This window comes from Ambystoma mexicanum, chromosome 4p, assembly GCF_040938575.1.
Source record: "Ambystoma mexicanum isolate Mex_15411 chromosome 4p, UKY_AmexF1_1, whole genome shotgun sequence".
NCBI classification, from domain to species: domain Eukaryota; kingdom Metazoa; phylum Chordata; class Amphibia; order Caudata; family Ambystomatidae; genus Ambystoma; species Ambystoma mexicanum.
Genome location: NC_090927.1, coordinates 310,557,112 through 310,573,859, shown reverse-complemented (window position 1 = coordinate 310,573,859; position 16,748 = coordinate 310,557,112). Strand labels below are relative to the sequence as shown.

The window sequence follows — 16,748 nt, the reverse complement described above, 5'->3', positions numbered from 1 at the left end:
AGGTAGTACATGGCTGTGGTGCTGTCTGTGAGGACCATCACTGTCTTTCCTTGTAAGTGTTCCTGAAAGGCTTTCAGTGCTTTGAACACCGCTAGTAGTTCCAGCAGGTTTATATGCTTGGATGCTAAGCTCGGAGTCCACACTCCGTGAGCAGTCTGATGGGATAGGTGAGCCCCCCATCCTGTAAGGGATGCGTCTGTGGTTAGAGTGGCTTCCACTGCGGGTGTGGCAAAAGTCTTCCCTAATAACAGGTTTTCCTTTGTCCACCACCGTAGCGAGAGAACCAAGGCCTGCGAGACCACCACTAGATCTTCCCATTGTCCGCTGGCCTGACACCACTGGCTGTAAAGCCACTCTTGCATTGGGCGCATGCGCAAGCACGCGTGAGGTACCAAATAAATACATGACGCCATCATCCCTAGCAAGCGCATTGCTTTGCGTACCGTCACCTCTCGACCTGCCACATAATGGGGGATCTGAAACAGCATGTTTTGGACCCTCTCGTTGGAGGGGAAGACGAGGCCGTCCTTTGTTTCAATTAGAGCCCCTAGGAATTGTTTGATTTGGCTGGGGTCTAAGCTGGACTTCTTTTCGTTGATGGAGAAGCCCAGTTGGGACAAGAGGTCTACGGTCTTTTGGGTATTGGAGAAGCATGTTTCGTAAGAATCCCCTGTTATGAGCCAGTCGTCGAGGTAAGGGTATACCGGGATGGATAACCTGCGCAGGTGGGCCGCTGCCACTGCCAGTACTTTCGTGAATACCCTTGGTGCAGATGCTATCCCGAAGGGTAGTACTCTGAACTGGTAGTGTTTGTTCACATCTAGGCTCACATCTAATACAGGGCGCATGGTTAAATCCTTTTTGGGTACAAGGAAGTACACTGAATAAATACCTTCTGTTACCTGAGATAGGGGGACAGCCTCTATAGCTTCTTTTTTCAGTAGCTCTTCTACTTCTTGAAGAAGAATAGTGAGGTGTTCCGGTGTCATGCGTCGGTTCCGTGGGGGTCTGTATTTCGGGGAACCGTTGAATTCGATGCAGTATCCGTGGGCTATGGTGGATAATACCCAGCGGTCTGACGTTATTCCCTCCCATGCTGAAAGGAACGATGTTAGCCGGCCCCCGACCGGTGATGCATGGGAGGGGACCCGAATCTTCGGGTCATTTGTTGGTATTGGGCGTGGGACCTTTGGGGCTGGAGCCGCGACCTCTTCCTTTGCCACGACGTTGGCCTCTTTGACTAAACTGGGTGCTTTGGTTAGAGGGCCAGTTGGTAGCAGAGAAAAATTGCTGTTGGCCTTGCTGCTGGCGTTGGCCACGAAAGGAGCGTCTGTTGCCATAGCTGCGTCTGTTGGGTGGCCTAGAAATTTGCTCAAGAGTCTTGATGGTATCAAACTCTTTCTTCGCATGTTCTAGGGCCTCATCAACTGCTTTCCCAAACAGATGTGTTTGTTCTATGGGCTTATTTATCAGGGAAGCCTGGGTTTCCGGCTTAAATCCCGAATTGCGTAGCCAGACATGGCGTTTGAGAAGTATTCCCTGAACCAGGGAACGGCCAGCCGTCTCTGCGGCATCTAAAGAGTTCTTCACGATGCCCTGGTTTACAAGAGTTCCCTCTGATATTATAGCTAACAGGCGTGAACGCAGGGGTTCTGGTGCGTTCTCTGCTTCGCTGCGCAGCTTGCTCCACTGTGCATCCGCGTAGCTAGCTAGTAGGGAATTGTTATTTGCAATTCTAGTTGAGAATGGCGGCGGAGGTCGTGATTCTCTTTCCAAGTGCATAGAGCTTCTTGCCCTCTTTGTCAGGTGGTTCCTCACTAGTGGATAGTGGTACCCCCGCTCTTTTTCTTGTATTAGTAACTACGAGGGAGTCTGGAATAGAATGTCCTCTGATGTACAAAGGGTCAGAGGATGAAGGGCTGAAGAGCTTTTCTATTCGAGGGTTGACCCCTCTTACTAAGGCAGGATTGGAAAGGGAAGGAGATATTCTTCTCTTTATAGAAGCCAGGAGCGGAATAGACTGGCTAACAGGGGCTTTTTCTTTAATAACTTTCTCTACAAAGTCTATGTCAGGAAGAGTTTCCCGTGTGTCTATCTCAAAATGCGCTGCTGCCTTGTGCAATAGTGCATTGAGTGAAGGTTGGTCATCTATGGGAGAGGTGTTCCCGATATGTGAATCCTTGAGAGGAGAAGGGTGAAAGACATCAGGGTCTGAGTGCACTGATGGGGATTGCCAAGGCTGCACTGATGGGGATTGCAGGGGTGCGAGGTAGCTGTATCTTCTTCAAAAGCACCTGCAGTAGTGTAAGGATCTTCTTCGAACCCCTCTTCCTCATGTTCTTCTTCTCCACCCAAACACTCCTCATCTTCCTGGAGGTATTGCTCCTCTTCAGTGAGGTCATATGCGTCTGTAGAAGGGGGAAACAGCCTAGGAATCTTGACCCTAGGGTCATCCTGGGTCCACTCTCTTGGTCTTTTGGGTGTGGGTGGGTTTTGGCTACCCAAAAACCTTTCCATTTTCTCCATACAAGAATGGAGTCTTTCAAGGGTCTCATGGGGAACCCCTGAATAGTCTAGAGGGGGGAAATCAGTGTTTTCACCTTCAAAATGCTTAGAACGCTCCCACAACGTCGACGAAAGGTCTCAGTCACCCTCAGAAAAGCCCTCCGGTAGTTCAGAAGTGCCCTTAGATGAAGGGGGCAGCTCCTGGCTACTCTTGTGCTTTTTCGGCGTTTCTATATCTTTTGGTGCGGTATTCGACGTTTGTTTCGTCGTCCGCTTACGTTTGTCTTCGGAAACAATTCTCGCCAGACTCTCGACAACGAGTTCGTCAGTCGAGGGTTCTGGAGTCGACGTTGCCTGCGTTACGCGTTGTTTCTCGACGGCCACTCTATGGAGCGTTACGTCGGATGTTTTTGAGGTAGCGCCCTTGTTAGATGAAAGCCCAATCGCTGGTCGCGGCTGCGTTTGCGGGTGGGGCTTGAGACCCTTACGGTCTGAGGTAGACGCCGGAGTGCCCTGCGTCCCCTTCGGCGCTGATGGATCCTTCGTTCTCGACGAAGAAGAGCCGTGGGTTGTGTGCTTAGGCCTATGGGGTCTGTGTGCGTCCTTGTCGTTGGGGTGTTCATCCCCATAAGCAGGGCGTGAGCCGAGCCCGTCGGGCTGGGGACGGACGTCGAGGAGCGCGAGCGCTCCTTCTGGGGGTTAATGACTTCCGTAACGGACGTCGAGTTATCACCCTCCTCGTCACTTTCTGTAACAGCGGCGGCGGGTGAGGAAACTGACTTCGACATAGCGTAGTCCGCCCACCTCTTAACTTTCCGTTCTTTAAGAGTTCTTGGTTTCAAGAGCTTACAGGCCGCGCAGCTGTCCTCTTTATGATCAAGGGGCAAGCAACGATTACAGAGCTTGTGTTTGTCCTTCCAAGTGTATTTGCCCCTACAGCGTGGGCAAAACTTAAAAGGTGTCCTCTCCATAGCTGAGGCAATAAAAACTGGTGATAACAACCCCAAGGGAAAGATAGGGGAGAAAGAAAGACATTCTCGACGAGAAGATAAAAGTTCGAACCCCCACTCTCCCTACTGTATGTTGGCCGGCGAGGCCTGGCCACGTGTTCGGCAGCGCCGAAGGATCTCCTCCGTCTCTTCCCCTCCGCCGAAAACTTGCTCGGCGGAGAAACAGCTTCACAGCTAACGTCGAGGGGAGGGATCTTTAATAATAAGTATAAATTAAGGACCGAGGTCCGTAGTAAGTGTCTTGCAATGTCTCTCTAGGAGCTCCGTGTAAGGCGACCATAAGCTGGGCGGAAAAAAACAATCTGAGGGACCTCGACGCGTGAGGGATTGTGGGTACAATGCACGTCACTATAGGGATAGTGTTACAGACACGCCTTGTCGACGTCCCCTTTTCGACTACGAAAAACAAAATGCAATACTCCGCAGTGACCACTGGATGTCGGACCTATGCACAGCATGTGATTCTAAGCAGATTAACAAACATCAGAAATATATATATAAAACATTTGGTCGAATGACAAAAATGTTGAAAAAAGGTCTAAAATTTTTTTTTCGAATGCTTCTTTTTTTTATTTACATGGTTTTTTTTTGGGTTCCGCAAGTTAAAAAAAAGGGTTAAAACAGAAACATTTTTTTAAGAAAAGGGGGTTGGGGAGGAACCCCCCATTTCAAACAAAAAACAAACAAAAAAAGCCATTCGAAAATCTTTTTTTCGACATTATTTTTTCGACATTTTGACTTTCGACCAAATGTTATTCGAAAATGTCACTGCCTCTGTGCTAGCGCACGGCATAGTTAAGGTTATAACGAAGTCCATATGGCATTTCATAAAAGACACTTCTCAACTTTCAAATGCTTGCAAGAAAACATTCTGAAAATATTCCCGAGTAATAGCTCGAGGTAACGGCATGCGCATGAACATTTCCAGATTTCTACATGAACAGCTTCATAGTTTAAAAATGTTTACTATGATCGTGTTTTGGACTAACCTTAAATAAGCACTGATTGCCTTAAATAACTTTATAACCATCTTTTTGCCTAGTCGAGAGTTTCAGTAAAAAGCTTTTCCTTTAACCTCCCAGGTCCTCTGTTGGAAGGCCCTATTAACAGTGCCCAACTTTAAAAAATACAAATATCAGGCGAAATTGCCCCTCTTTACAAGATTGTGTAGCAGCGGGAAGACCATAGTGATGGTAAATCACCCTTGCTCCCTTTGTGACCCTCCCATGTACTACTATCGCACACAAGGCACTAGTCTCACACAGATGTTTCCTGTGCATCTCCCCGCTCTACCCCAACCCCCTCCCCCTACAGGTGGCGCACTTCAACTATCAAAAGCGGCCTACTTTAATCCACACTGGAGCAGCCTCTAAAGATTTACCAGCTCCACACCGTTCTGGCCCTGAAGAAAGTGGTTTACATTGTTTTTCACCACTGAAACCGGTAAGCCTCCCCTCGGCCAAAGACAAAGGAATTGACAAATACATTGGAAAGTGGCCGAGGAGTTACCTTTTGATGAAAACTCCAAAAGGGATTTTTTGTAATCTTTTGCGATACTCTATATGCTACTATACGCAGAGAACAAATAGAGCTCTGGACTCTGTGTTAGTACAAAAGAACAAGTTACTTTCTTACCTGGTAACGTTCTTTCGATGGGATGGTCCGACGACGTATTCCATATCTATGACATGTAATCACCACAGCTGTGCTGCTTCGGAAACTTTTTCGGCGTCTGCGTCCTGCGTCGATGACGTCGATGCGCCGTCGTCGAGGACCTCCTCCGACGTCCGACGTCATCCGATGTGATAAGTAGGACGCACGACGCCCATAGCCTCAGTTGTAGTTTTTTCCCCCAGAACATGTGACATAAGCCAGCTGCCAGTCAGACACAAAGCCTTGCGGAACGTAAGCTGCAATCACAAAAGAAATTCTGCAGCGGGGAAGGCCGGGCGGGAGCGATATGGAATACGTCGTCGGACCATCCCATCGAAAGAACGTTACCAGGTAAGAAAGTAACTTGTTCTTCGAGGGGATTGGGTCCTCCGACGTATTCCATATCTATGACAGACTCCCAAAGCAGTACCAAAGCAAGGAGGAGGGAAAGAATTTAGAATCAAAATGTAGAATAGCCAATCAAATAGCAGAGCAAAGGACCGCCTTGCCAAAGGCCAGATCCTGTGCTCGGATGGAATCAAGGGAACAGTGACGTACAAATGTATGTACTGAAGCCCAGGTGGCTGCATCACAGATGTTGCGAATAGGAACACCCCTCTGCAGGGCAGTAGACGCAGCCATACCCCTGGTAGAATGGCCCGCAAGCCAGCCGGTGGGTCCTTACCCGCCAAACGGTAGCACTCCGAGATGGCCAAAATAATCCAGCGAGACAAAGTCTGTTTCGTCACAGCTTGCCCCAAACGCTTACCAGCGTAACCAATAAAGAGTTGATCATCCACTCTGACCCGGGACATGCGTGAAACATAAAAGCTTAAAGCTCTCCTAGGATCAAGCCTATGGAGCCTCTCCTCTTCCTTACCAGGATGCGGAGGAGGATAGAATGCCGGAAGAACAACCTTCTGGGCCAAATGAAATTCCGTCACTACCTTCGGAAGAAAAGAAGGACGAACTCTAAGGACAACCCTGTCCTTGTGAAATACAGTGAAGGGAGGCTTAACTGAAAGTGCCTGTAACTCACTCACTCTGCGAGCGGAAGTAACCGCAACTAAAAACACAGTTTTCAGAGTCAACAGCCTCAAAGGGCAAGAATGCAAAGGCTCAAACGGAGCACCCATAAGAAACTTAAGAACCAGGTTTAAATCCCAACCGGGCACCAGGAAAGGCGACGGAGGGAACACATTAGTGAGCCCTTTCAGGAACTGTGAAATCAAAGGGATTTTAAAGTAAGAACACTCTTCAGACGAGCGCTTAAAGATGGACAGCGCCGCCAGGTAACCCTTAACGGTACCCACTTGCAAGCCCCTGTGGGCCAAAGAAAGTAAAAAGGACAGAACCATGGGGATGTCACATGCAAAAGGATCCACATTCTGAACTCTGCACCAGTCGCAGAACTTACGCCAACGGCAACGGTACAGAGACTTTGTTGCCGGCCTTCGGGCCGAAAGCAACACCTCCATCACGTCCTCAGGGAGGTCCCAATCCTTATACCTCAACCTTTCAGAAACCAAGCGTGAAGGTTGAGGGATCTGACCTCTGGATGGAGAACCTGACCCCCCCCTCCCGTGAGAGCAGATCGTCTCGGTAGGGAAGACGACGTGGAGGGCAGATGGATAAGTCGAGAAGGTCCGGGTACCACGTCCTCCGAGCCCACGCCGGGGCAATGAGGATCATCCGGGAACCGAACTTCCGTAACCTCCGCAGCACTTGCGGGATGACGGGGACTGGAGGAAACGCGTACAGCAGCGGGAATGACCACTCCACCACGAACGCGTCTCCTAAGGCTCCTTCCGGAGGAAATTCCCGCGAGCAAAACCTTTCGCACTTCCGGTTGACACTGGAGGCGAAGAGATCCACTTGAGGGGTCCCCCAAAGGGCGAAGATCTCCAGGAGAATCTCCTGAGCCAACTCCCACTCGTGAGAGATCGCGCTCTGCCTGCTCAGAGCGTCCGCCGTCACGTTTTCGGCACCGGCCAGATGAACTGCCGAGATCGAAACTTCCTGCTGGATGGCCCAGAACTCGAGCTGCATCGCCTCTCTGCACAGAGGAAGTGACCCTGCCCCCCCCTTTTTGTTGAGGTAGTGCATGGCCACTGTGTTGTCCGTCAGGATCAGGACATTCTTCCCTCGCAAAGACGGCAGAAAAGCCTTCAGGGCTAGCCTGACGGCCCTCAGCTCCAACAGATTGATATGGAGTCTGGACTCCGACGGAGACCAACGACCGCTGACTGTCAGCCCGTTGGCATGAGCTCCCCATCCCGTGAGGGATGCATCCGACACGATCGTCACCTCCGGCCAGGGAAGCCAAAATGGAGCCCCCTTCATCAAGTTGCCTTCGACGGCCCACCACAGAAGGTCCCGGGCGACCGAGGACGGCACCTGAATCGAGTCCGACATCCTGCCGGAGGACTGCGACCATTGCGTCTTGAGAGCCCACTGCAAAGATCTCATCCGCAGGCGAGCCTCTGGCACCAGAAGAATGCAGGATGCCATGAGGCCGAGCAACCTCAAGAACTCGAACGCTGGGAGCGTCTGGGCATGCTGAAACTTGTGCACCATCTGCTGAATGTGAAGAGCCCTCACCTGGGGAGGAAAACACTGCCCCAGGGAAGTGTCGAGCACTGCTCCGATGTACTGGAGCCGCTGCGTTGGCGTCAAATGGGACTTCTTTAAATTGAGGGAGAAGCCCAGCCTGTGAAGGGAGCGACAGGTGATCGACAGATGATCCAGGACTTGCTCGGGAGAGCTCCCCCTGATCAACCAATCGTCCAGGTAGGGGTAGACGTGAATCCCCCCTTGCCTGAGATGCGCTGCCACCACCACCATGAGCTTGGTGAAAACCCTCGGGGCGGAGGTCAATCCGAACGGCAGGACCCGAAACTGAAAGTGCGAGTCGCCAACCGCGAACCTCAGGTACTTCTTGTGCTTGGGATGGATCGGCACATGGAAGTAAGCATCCTTGAGGTCGAGTGACACCAACCAGTCCTGAAGCTGAAGGGCCTGGAGGACTTGAGAGAGAGTAACCATCTTGAACTTGTCCTTCCTGAGGAGTTTGTTCAAATCGCGCAAGTCCATGATGGGTCTCAATCCCCCGTCTTTCTTCGAAACCAAAAAATAAGGGGAATACCATCCCTTATTCCTCTCCGCTACAGGCACCAGTTCTATGGCCAAAAAAGCGTGCCACCATCTAGCAGCAGTGGTTTGACCCAGGAGTGACACACCAGGGGGGTCAAAAGACATATGTGTTTACAACAAAGCAAAGTCCTGGTGTATCTAAGGTTGGCCCGTATGGGGTGTGAATAAATTAAAGTTATTCATCCGGTCCCAAAACCTTTATATCTAGTATAATTCATAGATATTGCATGCAGTCAGAAATTAAAGTCATTCCTTCAAAATGAGACATAAACATTATGGAAATTGCAAATTAAAAGCTTTATATCAAAGAAACAAAAAATGATATAGAAAAGTAAGGTCTAACATGTAACAGCATGTAAAAACAATGGTTTAAATGGTACATACACTAATTAGGTGTAGAATCATTAAAAAATTGAGAATACGTAATGAAAAAAACTTTAACATAAGTTAGTTAACAGTCACAGTTGGTTGACAAATGAACTCTTAACAAGTGAAAGTATGAAATTGAAGAAAATGAAATAAAAAAACAGTAATATTCATCGTAAGCTGTAACCTTATTGAGGAAAACACGTGCCCCTTGTTGTGGGGCAATTGTGAAGAAACAAATAAGTTAATTATTTTTCGTATCCCAAAATCGAAAATTATTATGTATTGGGATTGGGTCTGCCAAAACACGTGCCCCTTGTTGTGGGGCAATTGTGAAGAAACAAATAAGTTAATTATTTTTCGTATCCCAAAATCGAAAATTATTATGTATTGGGATTGGGTCTGCCTACGCATCAGGGGGACAAAGTAAAGGAGACAATGCAAAAAAGGGGAGAGAGCTAATGGGTAAGGTGTCCTTGTCCTTTGGTTAATTGTTTCAGAAAGGAAGGGATCCTAAATGTTGCACTGTAATGTGATGAACCTTGTGTCCCCTCTGGTTAGCACTGCGTTTCGGCGGTACAGACTCCAAAGAATAATGATCTTCGTATCTGAAAAGAATACTCCGCCTTCATCAGGGCAATAAGTAGCAGGACCCTGTAATTGTGAAAAAAAAGGGGGAGAACCAGTTAGGTGGAAAAAGAGAGATAAACTCTAGTAGTGTTATGCAAAGTTCTAAGGGTAGATGAAGGGTGACAATTATATATCAAAAATCTGCATGCAAACTAGAGTGTCATGCTAGGATATGGGCAGATCAGAGGACATTAGTCTTGTCTGCCTGGGGTCTCATATTACCAAGTCTACATGTTTGTAGGGGTGAGGAGCCTTCAGATCGTGCTGATAGTACACACCCTCCCCGGAAACATAAAAAGATAGTGGTATTGGGTCCCCTTCGGAAGCGCAAATACAAGGGTCTCTGTCTGCCCTGTCGGTCCGGCGGTCCACACGTGGGGGGAAGAGAAGGAAGACAGAGAAACAAAAATAAACAGTTTGAAACTCACCACACGAGGCTGCCATCGAGTGAGAGTGAAGCCAAGGTGGCTATTTAGTATGATGCAGTATCTTTGTAGAGTCCGTGAAGATAGTTATTTGTTTTGAATCACGAGGAAAGGTGTTATTGGAAAAATTCGCGATGTTCGTAGGTTCTCGTCATCGGACCGGTGAACCGGCTGAGACCTAGAATGAAAGTATGCCTGGATTAGAAACCGGGGCCCAGGGGGTGTGGAAAAACGGGAAAACCGGAAGGCATCAGATGTCATAAGTATTTTCCTACATATAGGAGCATAGAAGGCACATAACCGGTTACCTATGTAGGTATCTAGTCTCGCAAAAAGATTTTGTAAAGAAATGTGGCCATAGAGGAGCCATGTGGTGAAACCCACGTAGTTACCTGTATAGGGTAAACAGGAAAGGTCAAATCCAGATGGCATTCATGCAGAGTGAGGGCGAGCGAAGTCGTCCCTGAATGTCTGTCCTCGCTGACATCGGCAACACAAATGCGGGCTGAAGCTATAAATTAGAGGCAAGTAATTGGTTGTCAAAGCAACCGAACTGAGCGTCAAGCCTCGACGTGGAGGGAAAAGTTCCCACAGGAAGTAGGATGTCCAATAGAAAGCGCCGATCACAGTGAGTGACGGCTGCGTCCGGCCAATGGTATGGTCAGAGGCCGGGGGAGTGTCAAAGGGCGGAGCCACAGTGGGTTGTCAAATATGCTCTTATGCCAAGAAACGAGTGATTGTTGGTGTGTTCCAGTTGTCTGCAGTCCCCGCGGGTGCCCAGAAATGATTCTGTCCCGTGTTCGAGGACCAAAAATGGGGCCGGCTGTTGGACGCGTGAGTGTTCATGGGTAACACCGTGTGTCCCTGTGAATACATGGAAAATGGATGTCTGTGCCTGTAAGTCCGATTTCTGGGAAATGAAGGGAGAATGTGGGGGTGGGGGGTGGTGGGGCGGGAAGAAAGGGGAGTGCAACCAGTGCATCTCAGAAAGTGATGTGAAAGTGAAGCGGAGTTATAGTGTGGCCCAGTTCTATGGCGCCTTTCTCCAGCAGGGCTTGAATTTCCTGCGCAAGGAGCGGATCCGGACTCTGCAAAGAGAGGTTCCCCGGTGGATTGTCGCGAGGCCTGTGCCGAAAAGGAAGACAGTAGCCGTGGGTTATGATCTCCAGAACCCACACATCTGAAGTAATGGCTTGCCACTCTACAAGATGCTGCGCCAGCCTTCCCCCAACCGGCGAACCATGGGACATGGCCTCACGACTGAATGGGAGCGGCTGCGGCGTTACCTGAGGGCAAAGAGGCAACTGCCCGAGCGGCCTTGGCACCACGGGTACCCTGTCGTCCACCTCTGGTACCCCTGCGTTGGCCTCTTTGACTGCCAGCTCCTCTCGCTTTACTGAAGGATGAGTAATAGCGAAAGGAACCACCCCTCCACTGCTGTCCCCTAGGACGAAAAGGCGGAGGTTGGCGAACTGCAGCGCCCAACGACTTCGCTGCAGCTTTTGAGGTCTGCAACCTCTCAAGGCTCTCGTCAGCCTTGCTGCCAAAAAGGTGTTCACCATCAAAGGGCATGTTGAGGAGCCGGGACTGCACATCAGGAGCAAACCCCGACTTCCGCAACCACGCAAACCTGCGTATCACGGTGCTCGCCGCCATGGACCTACTGACGCATTCAGCCAAGTCCAGACCCGACTGAACGGACTCACACATGGCATCCTTACCATCCTGGACCATAGCAAGGAAACCATCCCGTTCAACCCCTTCGGGAATATGTTCAGCCGCTAACGCAACACAGTTCCACAGAGTGTGCGTGAAACGTGACAAGGCACAAATGGAGTTGGCCGCCTGAAGCGCCATACCACCAGAAGAAAACACTTTCTTCGCCCAGCCATCAAAACGTTTGTCGTCCCTATCAGGAGGGATGGTAGGGTACGACACCTGCTTTGCCGGGGCCGTGGCCGCCTGCACCACCAAACTTTCCGGAGTGGGGTGCCTGGTCAAGTAGCAGGGGTCGCTACTGGCTGGACGGTATTTACGCGACAAGGATCTGCCCACCGCCGGGAGACTCTCCGGAGCAGTCCAAGCCGCCGCCACCCTTCTCTGTAAAGCCATATGGAACGGCAGTACCGGGTCAGTTGGGGGACCAACATCAAGGATGTCCGTCAGATCATCCTGCACAAACTCCCCTGGGGGAGCAGACCATCCCAGATACTCAGACACCCTAGCCATAAGGCGCCGGTACCAGGAATCGGCATGGGAGCCAGGCTCAGGCCTACAAAATTCCACCTCCGGAGAGGTGTCCAGTCCACTGGCATCATGCAGTGACTGCCTCAAATCGTCAAACTGACTATGGCCCGAGACAATTTCATCTGGCACCTGACTAGGAACCAGGCCATCAGAATCCTCATCCGCCTCCGAAATATATTCCAGGTGGCGAAAAGGCACCCGAGAGTGCTTGCTCTTAACCAGAGCCTTCCTAGGGGGTACACCCGTGACACGGGGCACCTCCGACACGAAAGGCGTCGATGGCGTCGAGCGAATCGGCGCCGACGCCGAGAAAACCGGCAACGGCGCCGAGAGGATCGGCGTCGACGTCGAGGAAATCGGCGTCGACGTCAGATGCAGCGCCTCCAGTATCGGCGGCGTCGACACAGCCCTCGAAGCCGGAGCCCCGAGCGTGTCCCTCGACGACCTGATCGTCGACGGCTTCGACGAGGCCCTCGAAGCCGGAGCCTCGAGAAAGCCTGTCGACGCCCTCGACGCCTCAGACGTCGATGTCTTCCTCGAAGACTTCACAGGAGCACACGGTCTCGAACGCGTCGAGGACCGGGACCTGGAACGGGTACGGCGAGAACGAGCCTCCTTGTCCAAACGGGACCGCTCCCGTGACTCGTGCCGACCACTCTTGCGAGCGGCGTCTCTCGACCTCACACGGCCGACCCCACTCGGGGGCGCGGACGGCTGAGTACCCTGCGACTCAAGAATCGCCAACATTTTCTTCCCGAAGGAAGCCCATTCTTCCGGCGTCGCACGGCTGGTGGGGTAACCGACGTGCCGTGCAGAATCCTCGGAAGATGACCTGGAAGGCGACCGGTGACGGCGCTTCCGAGAATGCCTCGAAGAGGCCGAGGAGTGGCGAGACCCACTCCTAGAAGAAGACCGACGAGACTTCCGACGATGACGCGGAGAGTCACCCCTCGAATCATCCGTCGAAAGCCCCGCCGACTTCGACTTCCGGGGCTTGGACACCCGACCTCCCGACAACTTCTTCTTACGTTCGCGTAAGGCTTTGGACGTGAGCGACTGGCAGTCGACACAGTCATCCGTGTCGTGGGCCTCCCCGAGGCACCAGAGGCAGGCGTCGTGCGAGTCAGTCACCGACATCTTGGACCCACACTCCCCGCACTTCTTAAAGCCCGGACGCGGGGTTGAAGACGAAGTGGAAGACATCGCCGAAGGAAATTCACAAACGAACAGGTTCGAAGAACCAGAAAGAACAGAACTCCAAAGAGTCGAGGCTTAGAACCGAGAAACACGAAGCAACACGTTTGCGGAAAAAACGGAACTGAGGCTATGGGCGTCGTGCGTCCTACTTATCACATCGGATGACGTCGGACGTCGGAGGAGGTCCTCGACGACGGCGCATCGACGTCATCGACGCAGGACGCAGACGCCGAAAAAGTTTCCGAAGCAGCACAGCTGTGGTGATTACATGTCATAGATATGGAATACGTCGGAGGACCCAATCCCCTCGAAAAGGGGTTTCTAAAAAACCGAGACAGCTCAGTGATTTGCCGTTGGTGCCCCTGACTAGGAACAGGAAGTACCGCCTGAACTTTTTTACCATTTATACTGGATGACATAGGACAAAATAAATGTTACTCTTGTCATAACAGTATACACATGCTGCAATAACCACAACATGTGCTTTTAAATCTACTTTTCCTGCACCCAATAAAAAACCCTAGTGCAAGGGCAACCTTTTTCTCTATAGCATACCGTCCCCTGTGTGTAAGAAATACCTCAACAAGAGACCCTACATATCACCAAATAAGAACCGCACGGACTACAGCCTGGCCCCACCGAGACCAAGGGCTAAAAGGGAGCATCCCCCCTGGGGCATTAAGTCTCCAGAGCAAGAAAGCAGGAGGAAGCAGGGCCGGGAGGCCCCAGCCTGAGGCACAGAACAAGTGGAAGCATTAAGGTCCACCCGCCCCCAAAAGTGGGGTAAGGGCAAACCAGGAGCTGCTGCGCCCCCATCACCAGAATAGGAAAAGCAAACCAGGGGCACAATAAAGAAACAGACTGAGCAGGTGCGCCAGTGAAGCAGGAAACGGCAAGCCAGTGACGGCTGACGGTGATATGCAATCCCTTGACCAGAGACCCAGGAGTCCAATTAAGATGTGGAAAAGCAGACAGAAAGAGTCTCAAACCCGTGCGAAAGGAAACAAAAAAGAACTATGAGAGGGTGTTACAGAAAATGTGAAGGAAAGAGGGCGGAACCCTGCCAGAGAGCGACATGGGAGCAGATAGGAGTGAGGAAGAAATCCCACAGGAAGAGGCTCTGGAGGAAAGAGGGGTCACACAAAAATGTTTAATTGGAACAATGCTTCCAGAATTTCTGAGACAGGATGGCAAACATGATGCAAACACAATTGGACAAAATGAAGGAGGACCGACAGGTGCATTAAAGAAGCTCAAAAGTGAGTTACTACACTGGAAGCAAGAGTGGACACCAATGAAAAAGCCCTGCAGGAACTGGGGGATTACACTCAAAGTGGAGGATATGATGGAGCACCTCGCCAGGGCCACGCACAATTTGGAGATCCAGACCGAGGACCTTGAAAACAGGTCAAGGAGGGCAAACATCAGGGTCAAGGCAATTCCCTGAAACAGTGGGGGATGCAGAGCTGCAGCAATCAGTAAAACAAATATTCGCAACCCTGATTGATTATCAGGCCCTGACGAAATCCTGGTGGACAGGGTCCACAGAGACGGGCCAAAGAGGAATAACCCGGGAGTAAGTCCAAGAGATGTCCCAGTAGGCATGCACAAGAACAGGCAGAAAGAGTAAATTCTGGCAGCAGCCAGATGAACCAATCACCTCAATTTCAACTGAGCTATGGTCCAAATGTATCAGGACCTTCCCAGATTACGCTCACCAAACGAAGGCTGATGCGCCCGATAGTACAAGAGCGAATGAAGCGAGACATCAGATATAAATGGACCTTCCCATTCGGCCTCTTGTTCGAAATGGATAAAAGGCAAAGACGAATCACCAAGATAGAGAAAAGGGCGGACATACTTGGCATAGAGGTGGAATCGACGTACGGGGAAAGTCAGGGCCCAGAAAAGGATCATCCAAAAAGAAAGGCATGGGAATGGTCAACTCGGGAGTCAAAGTTGAAAGCAAGGAAAAAGAGGGGCCCGCAAGGCCGGAGACTTCCGGCGAATGACCCATAACATGAATCGGAGCCCCCGGAAAGGAGCTCCAATACAAAACACCCACGGCTCCAAAAGAGAAGTAAAAGTGCCTGGGGAGGGGTAAAGCAACACAAGCGTTGGAGGGGTGGGGGCGGATAGAGGGGGAGATTCTTGGTATCAACACATGGGGCAGGGAAGATCCGCTAAAGGGAACACTGGGATAGGAAAGGGACTCAACCCCCAAGGAGGAGATTCGGGAGGGGCTAGAGGCCGTTTGAGCCACCCCAGTGAGGGGAGGAAGGAGGCAAAGGAGGGGCAGGGGAAAGGGGGGGGGAATCATGTCCGGAGCTTATCAAATATGCCCGCCAAGGAAAGTGAGCACTCAGAATACCTGTAAGCAATGGCTAAGGAGAGTTCTCTAAAATTGTTTCCCTGACTATCAAGGGGCTCAACTCACCAATTAAGAGTAAAAAAACGGGGGGGCGTGGCCAGCTGAGGACGTGGACGGATGCCTACTCGGTGAGCTATGTGCTCCTTCCTCACCTCGAGGCCCAAATCCCCTTGCAAACCGTTCAATACTCCTGGAAACAAGACCCATATACACATGAATGCCTAGAGCATCGCCCTGGCGAATTTGGACCGACAAAGTGCCACCCCCAATAGAGATCTGGACAGTTCTGCAGTGCGGCCTGGACCCCCGCTAAGATGGCGGCTGGGGCGCAACGTAGAACTGATGGGGTGAGCCCACGAAGCTGAGGAACAAATAAGGAGAATGAAATAGAAGTACCCCCTTATAGCATACAAACGCGGCCGCAGCTGCGAAAGAAACTGCATTGAAGAACTGCATCTGCTGGGACCCAGGATCCCGGGAGACTCGCTGCGTTATGGGGCCCCTCGCCCCCGTCGACATCTTGGGAGATACTGCGGGGAGAGGCTGACATGCGGACACCAGGCAGAGGCAGAACGCGGCGAGGAGCAATCGCCGAGCCGGTGGGAAGCACTGGTGGTGCAAGCACCACCCACGAGGGACGCCGTTGCACTTTGTAGCTGCCGCCGGTTTCGGGAGTGAGGCGACCGCTTTCTCCCCTTCCAGGCGGAACACTAGTTAACGAGGACAGCGACGTGCCGGCACCGGAGGTTGAATTCGGAGGCCCTCTCCCCGCACCTCTGGTGGGAGGAAACCGCTGTTGCAGGAGGCACCTTCCCCAACACGAGGAAGCATGGAGCGGGGAGAGGAGAGGAGGGGCCCGGAAAATCCATGGAGCAGGAGATGGCGATCCGTCGCCAGAAGTAAGGAGTCTTGGGGGTGGCTATGTGGATGCAAGCGCAGGCACAGAAGGAGGGGAGGCCTGGGGGAGTAGCTTGGGCTCCCTGCAGGAATAAGTGCAGCCGCAGCCAGATGAGGGAGCAATGCCGGAACGGAAATATTGACAGCAGGCTTGACAATACAGGCCACCGGTTTTAGCAACAGCAAAGTCCCTGACTCACGAGGCATAGCGACAATCCAGTGGCTTCAAAGACAGAAGCAGTAAGAGAAGCACAATTTTAAGCAATTGCTATTTTGCCTGCAATGGAATGCCCT

General features: G+C 51.4%; 1 protein-coding gene across 4 annotated transcripts in view; it reads right to left on the bottom strand.

Moving 5' to 3' along the window:
* ATAD2B (ATPase family AAA domain containing 2B) overlaps positions 1 to 16,748 on the bottom strand; it is a 3,113,054-nt gene that overhangs the window by 1,209,910 nt on the left and 1,886,396 nt on the right. The gene's annotated exons all lie outside the window — the stretch shown is intronic.